Genomic DNA, 12,878 nt, shown 5'->3' on the forward strand with positions numbered 1-12,878 from the left:
GCCTAGAGGTACGTTAGCAAGGATCATAGCAAGACCCTCTCCTGAGGTCTTCTTATTTAAAACCCATGACACTGATCATAAAACAAACCGGCTTCTCACATACAAGCAAGTTTGGCAAACACAGTTGGATGGCTCTCCAGATGCTCAGAGAAGAAAAGAAAAACAAAATTGCCAGGCAGTAAAAGTGATGTGAGGTCCAGAGTCACGCCTTGTCCAGATCTCCCAACCAGCTGCTGAGGTATCAAACAGGAGATCCTGCTATTTCACAGCAGGAGAAATGAGTCAGGTGTCCCCCACCCCAGAAGCTTATGGATGCTCCCGTCAAACTGTCAGCATTTTGCTTTCAACCCAGACTGCTGATCTGCCTTCTTCTCCCCTGGCCTCTTCTCTAAAGCAGAGACTATATGCAAATTACCTGTCTGGCCTCTGTGCTGCTCCATCTACCTGGTGGGAAGGAAGAGAATTGTTGACCTTAGGTCGGTGGCCACTGGAGTAATTAGTAATTAGTAAATGACTAATCCTGCTCTAAATAGCATCCTAGTGGTTTTAGAGTTAAAGCACCTGACAAAAGTAAGCAGTAGTCTGATACCTACCTGGCCGGATCAAGCCCTACTATAGCTCAGGAAATAAGTTACCACTGGGAATAAGGAAGGTCAGCCAGGTTCCCAAGCAGGCTGTTTAAGCTTGTCCTCTCGGTCTTGAAGTTAGGGGGTAGAACAGAATGATAAACAATAGTTCTGCAGTGGCTTGGCTGCCTAACATTGGACATGGGCCCTGCTTTGCATATGTATGTCGCTCTGACTTCTCTCTTCATTCTCTACTCCAAAAGGATGAGTGTCCTGCTTTATCTGTGTTCAGCAACAGCGATGAAAACAACTAACAAGATCCGCTGAGTACTTTCTTTGTGTCGAGTGCCATTCTAAACACTCCACGCATAGAAATCCAGTGTGTATAACGGTACTCCGAGGTGACTTTTATTACCCCCCCTTTTTTTTACAAAGTAGGAAACCGAGTCATCGAAAGGTTAAATGAACCACGCAAGACCAGACATATAGAGGTGAAAATAGATTTCCTGCCTAGTAAGTTGGGTCCAAGTGTAATGCTTGATACAAATGTGTGTGTGATCATCTCCTAAATGAGCAAGCAAGCCCAAAACAAATCATTAAATCCTTAGTCAAAAATCTGGGAATGTGGTATGTCAACTTCACTGTTTTATTTATATATTTTTTATGGACAAGTTCCTTTAAATCTTTCTTCTCTTAAAATTGTTTAGTTACTTGTTTGCAAGCAGAGCAAAGAGAGACAGAGATAATGGGTGTACCTGGGCTTCCAGCCACTGTAGACAAACTCCAGATGAATGAACCACTCTGTGCAGCTGTCTTTACATGGGTACCAGGGAATAGAATGTAGGTCCTTAGGCTTTGCAGGCCAGTGCCTTAACCAGTGAGCCATCTCTTCTTAATATTATAGGGACTATTGTTACTAGCACTGATTGAATACATAATGTGCTCTGCTACCAGCCCTGGTCTTATATATTCTCATTCCTATCCATTCCCAGTTGCCAACTGTCCCAGATTCCCTGGAATCACAAATTACTAAAATGCATCTCCAATAACCACCACATGAGGGAAAATGTCTAGGGAATAACACGGGGGAGGGCTGGCAGCAATGGGTCTCTGCTACTTCTTTAGACATCACCACTTGCATGTCCTCCCAACCTGAAACTTCATCAAGAAAAGGATTGTCATCTGGTCACCTCAACAGAACTGGCTAGTATCTGGGGCCAGCCAAGGCCCAGTGGACTGGAAAGTTCACTCAGGCTTGCAATTTTCAAAAAGCCACCTCTTTCCAATTAGCACTTTAAGTCTCCTGAGAGAGGGCCAAGATGGAATTCTTCTCTGTGCCCCAGACTGTATGTTTTAGTGTAAGGTTAAAGAAGGAATCAGGAGAAGATTGGACGTTTGAAAACATACTGTGTCATGTCAGTCAGTTCTGGAAAAGAAATAAACTTTTCTGATACTCTAATGTTCTTTAAAATATGCAAACACATACCTATGCAATTTAAGATAAGTTTATCTTTAAACTAGTTCTCGCTCTTAGGACCTTTAAAACACTTTTGGCAATGAATTTTGCTCCATGTAATTTGGCACAGTATAAATGTAATGCATGCAAATGAGCTGAAAACTCATGGTCCACTAGCAAGCTAGAGAGAGTTGTCTATATTGATTCAACTAACATTACATAGTAATGGAAAGATAGTTTGGAAACCTGTAAACATTTCTGTCCATAATTGTTTTAAGGCAGCTATATCTTCATTATTTCCAAGCAGTATTTAAGGAGGTCTTAAAAAAAAGAAAAAAACAGTACTTTGACTTACCTTAGACATAAAGGACAACTTTTTAGGTTGTTGTGACGTTGAGGAGTTTGGTTAACATTTGTAAAACTAAAATTTATCTTGAAAAGTATAATAACTTTTAATTCATTCTGTTATCTTTTGGTAGGACTTCTTTGCTTAACTCAGCTAAAAATAAGGTAGTGCCTCTTTACTTTGGTTTGTCTGGCTGTCTTAGAAAGTCTTTGGAAAAGGAAAATCTATAACCTTTCAGTGTTACACAATATATAATCTTATTGACATGTGAAAACACTTATTCCTTCATGTAAGAGCCACATGGTAGAAGGGCAGACCCTGTGTTTAAAGCCTGAGTACATCCCCATGCTGATATATACTATCTACATAAACTGGACCAAATTCTGAAATATAGAGTAACTTTCATTGTCTCCATGTGTAAGTGCTTCCAAAAGCTAGGTAAGTATGGTAGTGTACACTTGTAACCCCAATACTGAGGATGGAGGGATAGGGGATCCCTGGGGCTTATTATCTAGCTTCATGACACAAATCAGTGAGCTATAGCTCCAGTGAAAGACATTTTCTCAATAAATAATATAAAGAGCAATGGGGGGGAGGCAGCAACATGTAACTATGGACTCCCCATCCACACACACAGCTGTGCTCTCACACACATATGTACACACATTTACATACACCAAAACAGTTTCCAGAAACTTAATGATACTGGTATCACTTTCAACTATGTATTTGCCATGCTGTAGATGTTTGTTGTGATTTAATCAGTGGTGAACACATGTTAGCACTTACATTCATAATTATTCTCATTTTGTTCCTTTTGCTGGTGCAAGTAGAAAGCACATGCTCTCTAACATTCATAATACTTCGTATTTGACTCCCATATATTGTGAAAATTTTGACACCTTCAGACCCAGAATCTCATACAGCTTGTTGACTGACTCTCTGTGTATCATACCTTTTGCTCACAAAGATGAACATAACTCACACATTATTTCCTTACTTGTAGAAAAAAATAAAAGACACCACCTGGCAACCGCCAATTGATACCACCACACTTTGGGATAGTTACCAGTCAAGCAAGCTTAAAAGTAGAAAAAAATATACAGAGAGATGGAAGACATACTGTATGACAGTATCTTTGGATACTTTTTTAATGATGCAAACTTTATGGCATGTAAATAAACATAGATTTGGGAATGAGTGTAATTAAAGCTTAATCCATATAATACCTCAATGAAAAAAATAATCCATTCTTATGATTCTACATATAGCAATTTGGAGACCTCGTTATTTTGAGAGTCAATCTTATCTGTATTTTTAATGTTGGTATTCATTACCCATCTGAGAATAGATCTTGTAGCAGACAGCTTCAGGTTCACTGAGATGAACTTCTAGACCAGACATAGTTATGGTGGCAAGGATATTTATTGAAGCTTACAGATCAAGGGGAAGTTCCATTACAGCAGACAAAATTGGCCTGCCTTCACAGGACCAAGCAGAGAGAGAAGCACACAAGCCTAAAAAGTCAAAAGCCACAGCACACTTCAGGAACTCCAACTAGACACACTTTGCATATCTCTAAATTGAAATCTGAAACACACCACCACACCTTAAGATCCACCCAGTGATACTACCTGCAGCCAGGTGGCTGCAGATAAAAACTACAAACAAACAACTGAATATATATAAATATATATTGGGGGCCACCTATTATATTCAAACCACCACATTCGGCCCCTGGCCCCCAATAGATTTATAACTATTACACATTGTAAAATGTAGTCAGTTCAATTTCAAAGGTCTCCACAGTCTTGACCAATTTAAGATATTAAGACCCATAAAATCAAACAAGATAAACACTTCTAATATATAAAGGCACAGGTAAACATTTTAAACTGGTATAAGGCATAGCAAGGAGAGACTAAAACAATGCAAACTCAACCACATCAAACAAACATCAAACTTCTGAAGTTCAAGTTCAATACAACCAGGGACTGACAGTCTCCAGATTTTCCAATTCTGCCCCTCCAGCTGGGCAGAGTTGCCAGGGAACACTTCCATCTTAGGCCAACAGTGCACTCTATGGTAGCCCTTGCATTATCCTGGTATATACAAAGCATCTTCAGGTCTTCATGCAAACCACAGTCCATCTTCCAAAGGCTCTTTCAGCCTATCAAGACATTAGGTCCTACTTCGTGCCGCATCTCAGCAGCAGCTCCTGGAACCGTGTACAATTCACGACCACTGCTTGAATTTTTCATGCTTCTGAAACCAATGCCAGGTGTGCAGGATGCAGCCATATTCTCAATTCACAGACAAAATAAATCATAACCTTGAAACGCAGGTTCCTTCTCCAGTCAACTCTTTCCAAAAGTGTTTGCATTTCTATGATAGTTTTTCCTCAGGCATCCTTTCCATGGTAAAGCAATTGGACCATCTTCCTTTAAGATTGCTAACGTGTTTGGCAATATCAGATTCAGTAACCTAAAACCAGTCTCAGTGCCTGTAATTTTAACTTTCTTGAAGTTTTCCAGCTTAAAATCTTAAATCTCTCAGTCCAATATCTCTAGCCAAGCACACCAGTCCATTACAAATTTAACCTTGATCAAACTCTCTGGGCCTGGGCAGCAGGACACAGCCAGCCCTTATGCCAGTAGCCCAGTTCCAACAAACTCCTCTGCAGTCTTTCCTTTCCCTTAGAAATCTCATAAGCCAAGCCTTGAAGTTCAATGCTGTCTGCACTTAGCATTCTCAGACTCTCATCAGAATAGTTCATAAAACTTGGCTTATCACTCCAGAAGTTATCTTCAGTTGCAAGCACCAAGTCCATGCCTACTCCTCCAAACCAAAGGTTCCAAAAGATCAACATCCACATGGTCAGGTTTATCTCAGTCCACTCCTCAGTACCAAGTTCTATAGCAGGCAGCTTCGGGTTCACTGGGATGAACTTCTAGACCAGGCACAGTTATAAAGGAAGGGATATTTATTGAAGCTTACAGATCAAGGGGAAGTTTCATTACAGCAGAAGAAACTGGCCTGCCTTCACAGGAGCAAGCAGAGAGAGAATCACACAAGCCTAAAAAGTCAAAAGCCACAGCACACTCCGGGAACTCCTGCTAGACACACTTGGCATATCTTTAGACTGAAATATGAAACACACCATCACATCTTAAGATCCAACCAGTGATACTGCCTCCAGCCAGGTGGCTGAAGATGCAAACTACAAACAAACAACTGAATATATTGGGGGCCATCTATTCTCCTCAAACTACCACAGATATACTTATTTTTCCCCAATAACGTCAGCTATTATACAGCACTCTCTTTTTTCATTTCTCTTCCATTTCCCACTCATTTTCAGTGGTAAATCTCTCAAGTTTCACCCTGTCATCTACCCATTCTGGGTTTGTTCTTATTCATAGTACTTCATTGGTCAATATTGTATATCTCAAGACATCTCCAGTTACAAGTGATACATACCAATTTTCACATTGGCTTATGTGAAAAAAAAAAATAATGCCTTAGCTGATAGTTCCAGATATTCTAGTAATATCTCTCACCTCTCACTTACCTTCTATTTTTTTCTCATTCTCTTCACTTGAATTTACTTTCCAGAGAGCTATGTCTAAAGATTTTGATGACCTTACTCTTAGTCTCTTTTTTTCCTGAAACATTGGTAGAAAGAGTCAGTTCCTATATTACAATTATTTGTGCAGGGCAGAAGAGATGGCACAGAAGTTAAGGACCTGGGCTCAATTTCCCCATACCCACATGAAGCCTGACGCTCAAAGTTGTAAATGCTTATGGAATTTGTTTGCAGTGTCAAGAGGTCCTGGTGTGCCCTTCATTCTCATTCTCATTTTCTCTCTCTCTCTCTCTCTCTCTCTCTCTCTCTCTCCTTCTCATTGCAAATAAATAAAAATAAAAGAATAAAAATAATTTAAATTATTTTTTTCAACTGTCAGAAAACACTGCCAAGGAAGCTTAAGATAAACTTGGTAGGGAAGGTGTTCTATTGATTTTTTCTGTCACTCTGTGAAGTTAATGGGCTGCATCACGGGCTTAAGCCCTCCCTGTGCTAGGAGACACCTGAAAGTGAGTGGTTCCTTCACCTGATAGTATAGATTCCTTACAGAAAAGACAAGTTCTAAGGCCAGAAGCTGAGAAGTACCAAGTGACCTCACAATAGATGCTTTCAGTGGCAACACCGTTCAACACCAAGATCTCTCTTATGTCATCTTTTCAGTCTCTACTTGCACTTTCCTAGTGGTCTTTAAGATATTTAATATATAAATTACAACTTAAATGTATGTCCCTTGAACCCTGTTTTCAGTTTTCATTTTAAATTCCCAGCATTGGAGAATGGCATTACAACCCTTATATTTTAGGGAGTTTTCCAAGACTTTTCTTTCTTCTTGCGTCTTTATATTAGTAGTCATCCACACATGTCTACACTTTCTGTTTAATATAGCTCATATCCGGGTTTCTCATTCCACAGGAAGCCTCCAGTATTTCAACAGTGTGCCAATACTTCAACATTTAAATCATCAATCATCTTATTATTTTAAGTCCTTTCCCTTGCATATTTTTCACCTAATCAGTTTTTTTTTGAATTTCCTCTTTTTATAACTTCTTCAAGTTAACCTCCAAATATTTTGGGAGTTCTTATAAGTTCTTGTAAGGCAACTGTGCACTTTGGAAAATGATAATTGTAGAGGAAAACATTCCCCAAACTCACAAATGTAAGATATATATCAGATATATAACTAGATACAGTCAGATAAGCCCAGTGAAAGGGAATATATTGGATGGTTTTAACGAGACACCCACTGGAAATAATTATCAGAGTAGCCTCCCCAAAATTGTACTATCCTTCCACACAGTTGAGCCTCAAGGAGGAGATGAGCTGAGAGACATGAGTATTCAGGAAAAGACTCAGTAACTGCAGAGAGCCAGGAGTAACAGAGCTTGGTGGTCCCAAGTAGCTCAGGCTAGCTGAAGGAGGACTGGGGTCAGAAAAGCTGGAGTGTTTGGGAAAAAAAGGAGTTCTGAGGCACTTTGGTGAAATAATGTTGGCTTTTTCTTCACTTGAGTTTACTCTCCAGAGAGCTATGTTTAAAGATTTTGATGATCTTATTCTCTTTTTTCCTGCAACACTGTTAGAAAGAGTCATTTCCTCTATTAAAAATTTTTGTGCAGGGCAGAAGAGATGGCTCAGAAGTTAAGGACTTGGGTTCAATTTCCCCATACCCACATAAAGTCTGATGAACAGAAAAGCACAGGTGTCAAGGGATGAGTTAGGAGGATGCATGTTGGAGCAGGCACACCTAGTGGCCTAAATGGGGATCATGAGAACAATTTGGGTCTTAGGCGTTTCGGAACATGGTGTGAGTGGAGGCAGATCTGCTGTTCTTGAACTCTTGGGCACTAACTGCTTGACTGCTTCCTTCCCTTTGAAGGAGAATATTGCCTTTCTGATATCTAGCTTACTAAAAGAACCTGGAAAGGTCAATTCTTGTAAATAATCCCTTAAGGGGAATTACATAGATTGTTCCAATTCTTCTCAAATGGCTGACCTAAACCCGAATATAAAGGTATAGCATTTTAACAAGTATTTGAAACATTTTCCTCAATATTGTTTGGCTCCTGTCCATGCAATGACAAGCACCATGAACTGAGCACCTCATAACAACCTAAGGCAAGGAAAAACTATGAAGTCAATGACATTGTGTATGTTCCTCCATTGTGTAAAGCACACACCATGGTACATTCTCTGTCACATACTAAATAAGCAGGAATAACTGAGCAGAGGGGCATGCATATGTGTGTGTGTGCGTGCATGTATGTGATTTTTATCTCTGACATCTGGTAACTGTAATGAGAAAATTAACATGTTTAGAAAGTAAAAGCAAGACTCTCTGGTAACCGATTGCATGGGCCAAGCAGGCTGAGAAAAAAAAAAAAAAAAAAAAAACAGCTACAGTTCCTGGTCTCACAGCTCATCTTGATGCTGGTGCTAATCTCTAGGGTTTGAGACACAGGATGAGTTTGTTTGCAGGTGAAGATGGCTTGAGCAGTACCGACCTTTGAACTTGAGGTGTTCTTACACCATCTAAGTGAAGATGTCTAACAAGCAGTTAGCTGTATAGTTTTGACATCCTGGAGAGAAGCTTGAGCTGGATAGAGATGGGAGAATTGATAGCTAATAATCTGGAGGGACTTAGTGTGATCAGCCAGGAAAAAAAAAAAAAAAATGTGCAAGAAAAAGAAATAAACAGCTCCCGTGAGGATGCAGGTAATCAAAGGGCAGGAAAAGACTAGGGTCTCGTGAAGAGATTGAGGAAAGCCTGACTTTGCTTCCATACTCAATCCACATTTAACTTTTCCTTCAAAGCACTAGTATTACTTTTCATCTCAGAGTAGGCCTGATTTTTATCCCCTGCATAAGAGCTCACAAATACTATGGACACAGGCCATATCTGGCTCCTAAGTGTGTTTTATTTGGTCTGCATATTACTTTAAAACTTTGATAGACAACGGGTGGAGCTCTGAGGTAGAGCTCTTCTTCTGTAGCACGGACAAAGCACCATGGTGCTGCATTCAAAAAAGAAAGACAGGATTTTAAAATTCATACTTTACTGATTAAGTGAGACAGTGACTCATATAGCCCAGGCGGTCCTCCAACTTGCTATAGAGGCAAGGCTGGCCTTGAACTCCTAATCCTCCTGGTCCACCCAAGAATTGCTGGGATTCCAGGTATGTGGAATCACCCATGTTAAAAGACAGTTTAAATCAGATGGGCATCTTCTCAGACTCAGTGTAACACAGGGCTCATTTCTATCTTTGTGTTCCCCTCTTCTGGCATTTATTTTATATAATCCCTGAAGGCAATTCCAAAATCATCATGGCCTTCCCTGTCTCTATTCCCTCCTTGTAAAACACTGGCTTCTCTGCTGATTTCAGCCCTGTTCACCCACAAAATAACATTATTAAAAGAAGCCCTGGTGGTGTAGCGCTCTGTGCTTTTCCAGCAGCTGTTTTCTCTGAGTACTGGAGGCTTGGCAATCCATTCTTCTTGAAGCTTGGGGCCACACATTGGAATTGTGTATCTGAAGAGGCTTGTCTTGTTGCCTTTGTGGAAATCATTCCTGTCTTGGAAGCCAAGGGCAACTGCTTGGTTGGAGATGCAGGGGTGACCACAGTCACCTTTGCCCTGCTTTGCAGGCTGGGTCTTGGAATAGGGCCACTTGCCTGCCCACTGCTGAATTGTCCTACTGATGTTCTCAAAAGAAACATTCCATATTCAATGTCATGTTTTAGGTTTACAATTTCACTTTCAGATGTGGCAATCCCATAAGCCTCCCTAGAGATATAGGAAGGGGAAGGGTTTGGTATGTCCCAGCAGTGAATCCCAGTTCATTTCTTGAGCACCTTAATTGACATGCATCCTTGCGGCTGCAGCCAGACTCTCACACTCCACAAAGTGACTCAGTGTTCCTTCAGCGCAAGCAGTCTTCCTTCCCCCTCAAGCTCAAGTCAAGTCTCCTTGAGTCAGAAATCTCTGCTGGGAGCCAGCAGAACAAATACTGAGTGTGCACAAAGATATTAAAAATAACTGCAACACGAGCTTATCTAATAATGTTCAACAGCCTTTGATAATATTTGGAATATTTTGCCAAGGTTACTACGAGTATTATGTTTAATGCCTTTTCCCCAAGACAGGAAGATCTTTTTGAGAATGGGGAAAAAAAAATAAATCAACTGAGAAAAGTCAGGTGGGCTGCATTGTATTTCCAGCCGAACCTCTTATTCTTCCTTTTCCAGATCTTTTTCTTTGGCCAGAGACACAAAATGTGAAGCTTCTCTCTCTTTATTCCCCTGAATTATGAATAGTCGGCATTGGGCAATTGCTGTCCCAGTGGGATGCATTTTATTTTAAAAATAGTTTGAAGCACTTTCTTTTAAATTCCCCCGTGTCCACTGCCACCTTGACTGTGGAATACCTGCTTCTCGGTGAGTCCGTGTGCTACTAAGATCTGCTCCACGTATTGGGAATTAAAGCACTGAATTTATCTGCCTCACTTGGAACCTAAAGGTTGAATTTATTTGGAGAGTCATTCCAGTGGTGTAGATTTGTTTCTGTGTATCTATGTGTTGCAGCTGAAACAAAGATGGAGAAGAGGAGTGTTATATTAATGCCCTTACCAAAGAGAGACAGAGTGAATGAGACAGAGGGAGATACAGGCATTGGCAGGATAAATATCTGTAGGCCAAACGAATCCCTCTCAGAATGACTGAATTCAGGTGGCATCCTTAACGTTCAAATGATCTTTGTTCAAGTGGCAGCCTTGGGTCCGAATTCTCTTTAGTTTATAGTAACATTGCATTTACTGCTTGCCCTCTGACCTCCATTTGTATGCACTGAGAAAGCACCTCACTGAGATGACCCAGTTAACACTTTCTGCTTCAGAAACCAGGAGACAGCACAGCAGGGAGCCTGCAGCAGACTGCCTGTTGTCCTAGCTGAGCAGTGAGGGGGCTGGAGCCTGGCCACACTCCAGGCCACTTCTGTCCCTGGCCCAGTCCTGAGGTCTTATACTGTCCTGGAGAGTTTTCAAAAATGGTGTGCACCCAAGTCCCACTTCAGACTGATTATGTCAGAGTTCCCTGGGGTGTGTGTTTGTGGAGCACCTTGTGTATTGTGAGGTGTGTGTGTGTGTATTTATAGTTTTGTTTATCTGCAAGGAGAAAGAGAGAATGGGCACCCCAGGGCATATTGCCAATGTAAACAAATTCCAGACAAGCTGGATTTTTGTGGGTACTGGGGAATCTAACACAGGTGATCAGTTTTTGCAATCAGTCACCTTTAACAGCTGAGACATGTGTCCACCCTCAGATGTGGATATTTTTAAGCCTATTTTATATACTTGAAAAAATATATCTATACACACACACACACACACACATACATTATATATATATATAGAGAGAGACAGAGACAGAGAGAGAGAGAAATAAAGAAAGGAGGGAGGGAGGGTGGAAGGGCGTACCAGGGCTTCTAGCCACTGCAAATGAACTCCAGACATATTTTCTACCATGTACATCTGGCTTATATGGGTACTGAGAAATTGAACCATGGTCCCTAGGCTTCACAGGCAAGTGCCTTAATCACTAAGCCATCTCTGCAGCCCAAGCCTATATCTTGTATGTATCTGATGGGTGAAGGGATTTGAGTGGGTCATGCGATGAACACTGCCTGGCAATAGCACATACTACAAAACCCAAACTTCAAGCTTGCAGGGCCTCAAGTTTTGCATTGCGATTTGGAATAAATTTTTGAGAAGCCCATAAACACATTGTTAATAGGCCTTCCTAGTTTGTATAGGGTTTCGGTTCATTACTACTATAAACCCAACCAGGGACTCCTTTGGAGTACTTCTCAAACACTGGTGAGCAAGCATTTTTCAGCGTGGGGAGAGCATAGGCCTGTGTCTGCCATCCTCTACACCTCCACTCTGCAGTGGACTGATTCTTGTAGCCCTCCTGCTTCTCATCTTATCTTCTGGTAAACACTGTTAAGTGGGGATTTAATTTGAACACCTGGCTGGCAAAGTAGCTCATCATCAATTAATTATGTTAATTGACCCAACATTCTCAAAGTCAAAACAGCAATGATGAACTTGGACCTACCATGAGGAGAAACAGAATCTAGTTGTGTTCCTGTTGAAAACTGGAAACAGGGGGAAAAGGTGGTGCAGACAGTGGGACTGCCTCCCTGCTTGTCCCTAGGAACAAGCATGTTAAGACCAAGAATGCTTCCCACAAAGGCAGCTTGGCTGCTGGTTTACACGTAAGATAAGCAGATGAAGTGGTCCACGTTTTCTCTGTGTCATGTTGGGCCCTGCTCTAGTTAGGAGTATATATGATCAGGAAGTGCCTTGTAGGGCTGTCAAAGTGGCGTCTCTGTGGTGTCAAGTTGAACTTTGCTAGATCTTCCAGCTCAACTTCTCAACAAAATGGGTAAGTTTGGGATTTGTTTATGCAATCTCTAGAGTTTAGTTTTTTTTTTTTTTTTTTTTTTAAATGAGGGTCAGTTGTATAGCAAAGCAAGATTTGTATAACATCTTGACTTTATCACTTGCTCTGGTCATTTTTGCTAATGTGGTACTGAGTGTCTTTGTGGGCAGAATAGGAGAGCAAATATAGCCCCAGTAGTTCAGGGGGTTAATGTCTGTGGGTTCCTGTGACAAATAGGTTGAGAAACTCAAGATAAAAGTTTATGATACTGGTACAGCAGGACAGATGGCTCGGTAGTTAAAGGCTTACAAAGCCTGGTGGCCTGGGTTCGTTTCTCCAGTACCCACATAAAGCCAGATGTACAAAGTGACACCTGCATCTGGAGTTTGTCTGAAGTAGATAGAAACCCTGGCATGCCTGTTCATTCCCCCTCCCTCATCCTCTTTCTCGCTCTCTGCTTGTAAATAAATTGATAAAATATTATTTTAAAGTT

The 12,878-nt window shown here is 40.9% G+C and overlaps 1 protein-coding gene across 6 annotated transcripts in view; it reads left to right on the forward strand.

The window, feature by feature from the left end:
- Tenm2 (teneurin transmembrane protein 2) overlaps positions 1-12,878 on the forward strand; it is a 1,398,763-nt gene that overhangs the window by 324,805 nt on the left and 1,061,080 nt on the right. The window lies entirely within an intron of this gene.

This window comes from Jaculus jaculus, chromosome 6, assembly GCF_020740685.1.
Source record: "Jaculus jaculus isolate mJacJac1 chromosome 6, mJacJac1.mat.Y.cur, whole genome shotgun sequence".
NCBI classification, from domain to species: domain Eukaryota; kingdom Metazoa; phylum Chordata; class Mammalia; order Rodentia; family Dipodidae; genus Jaculus; species Jaculus jaculus.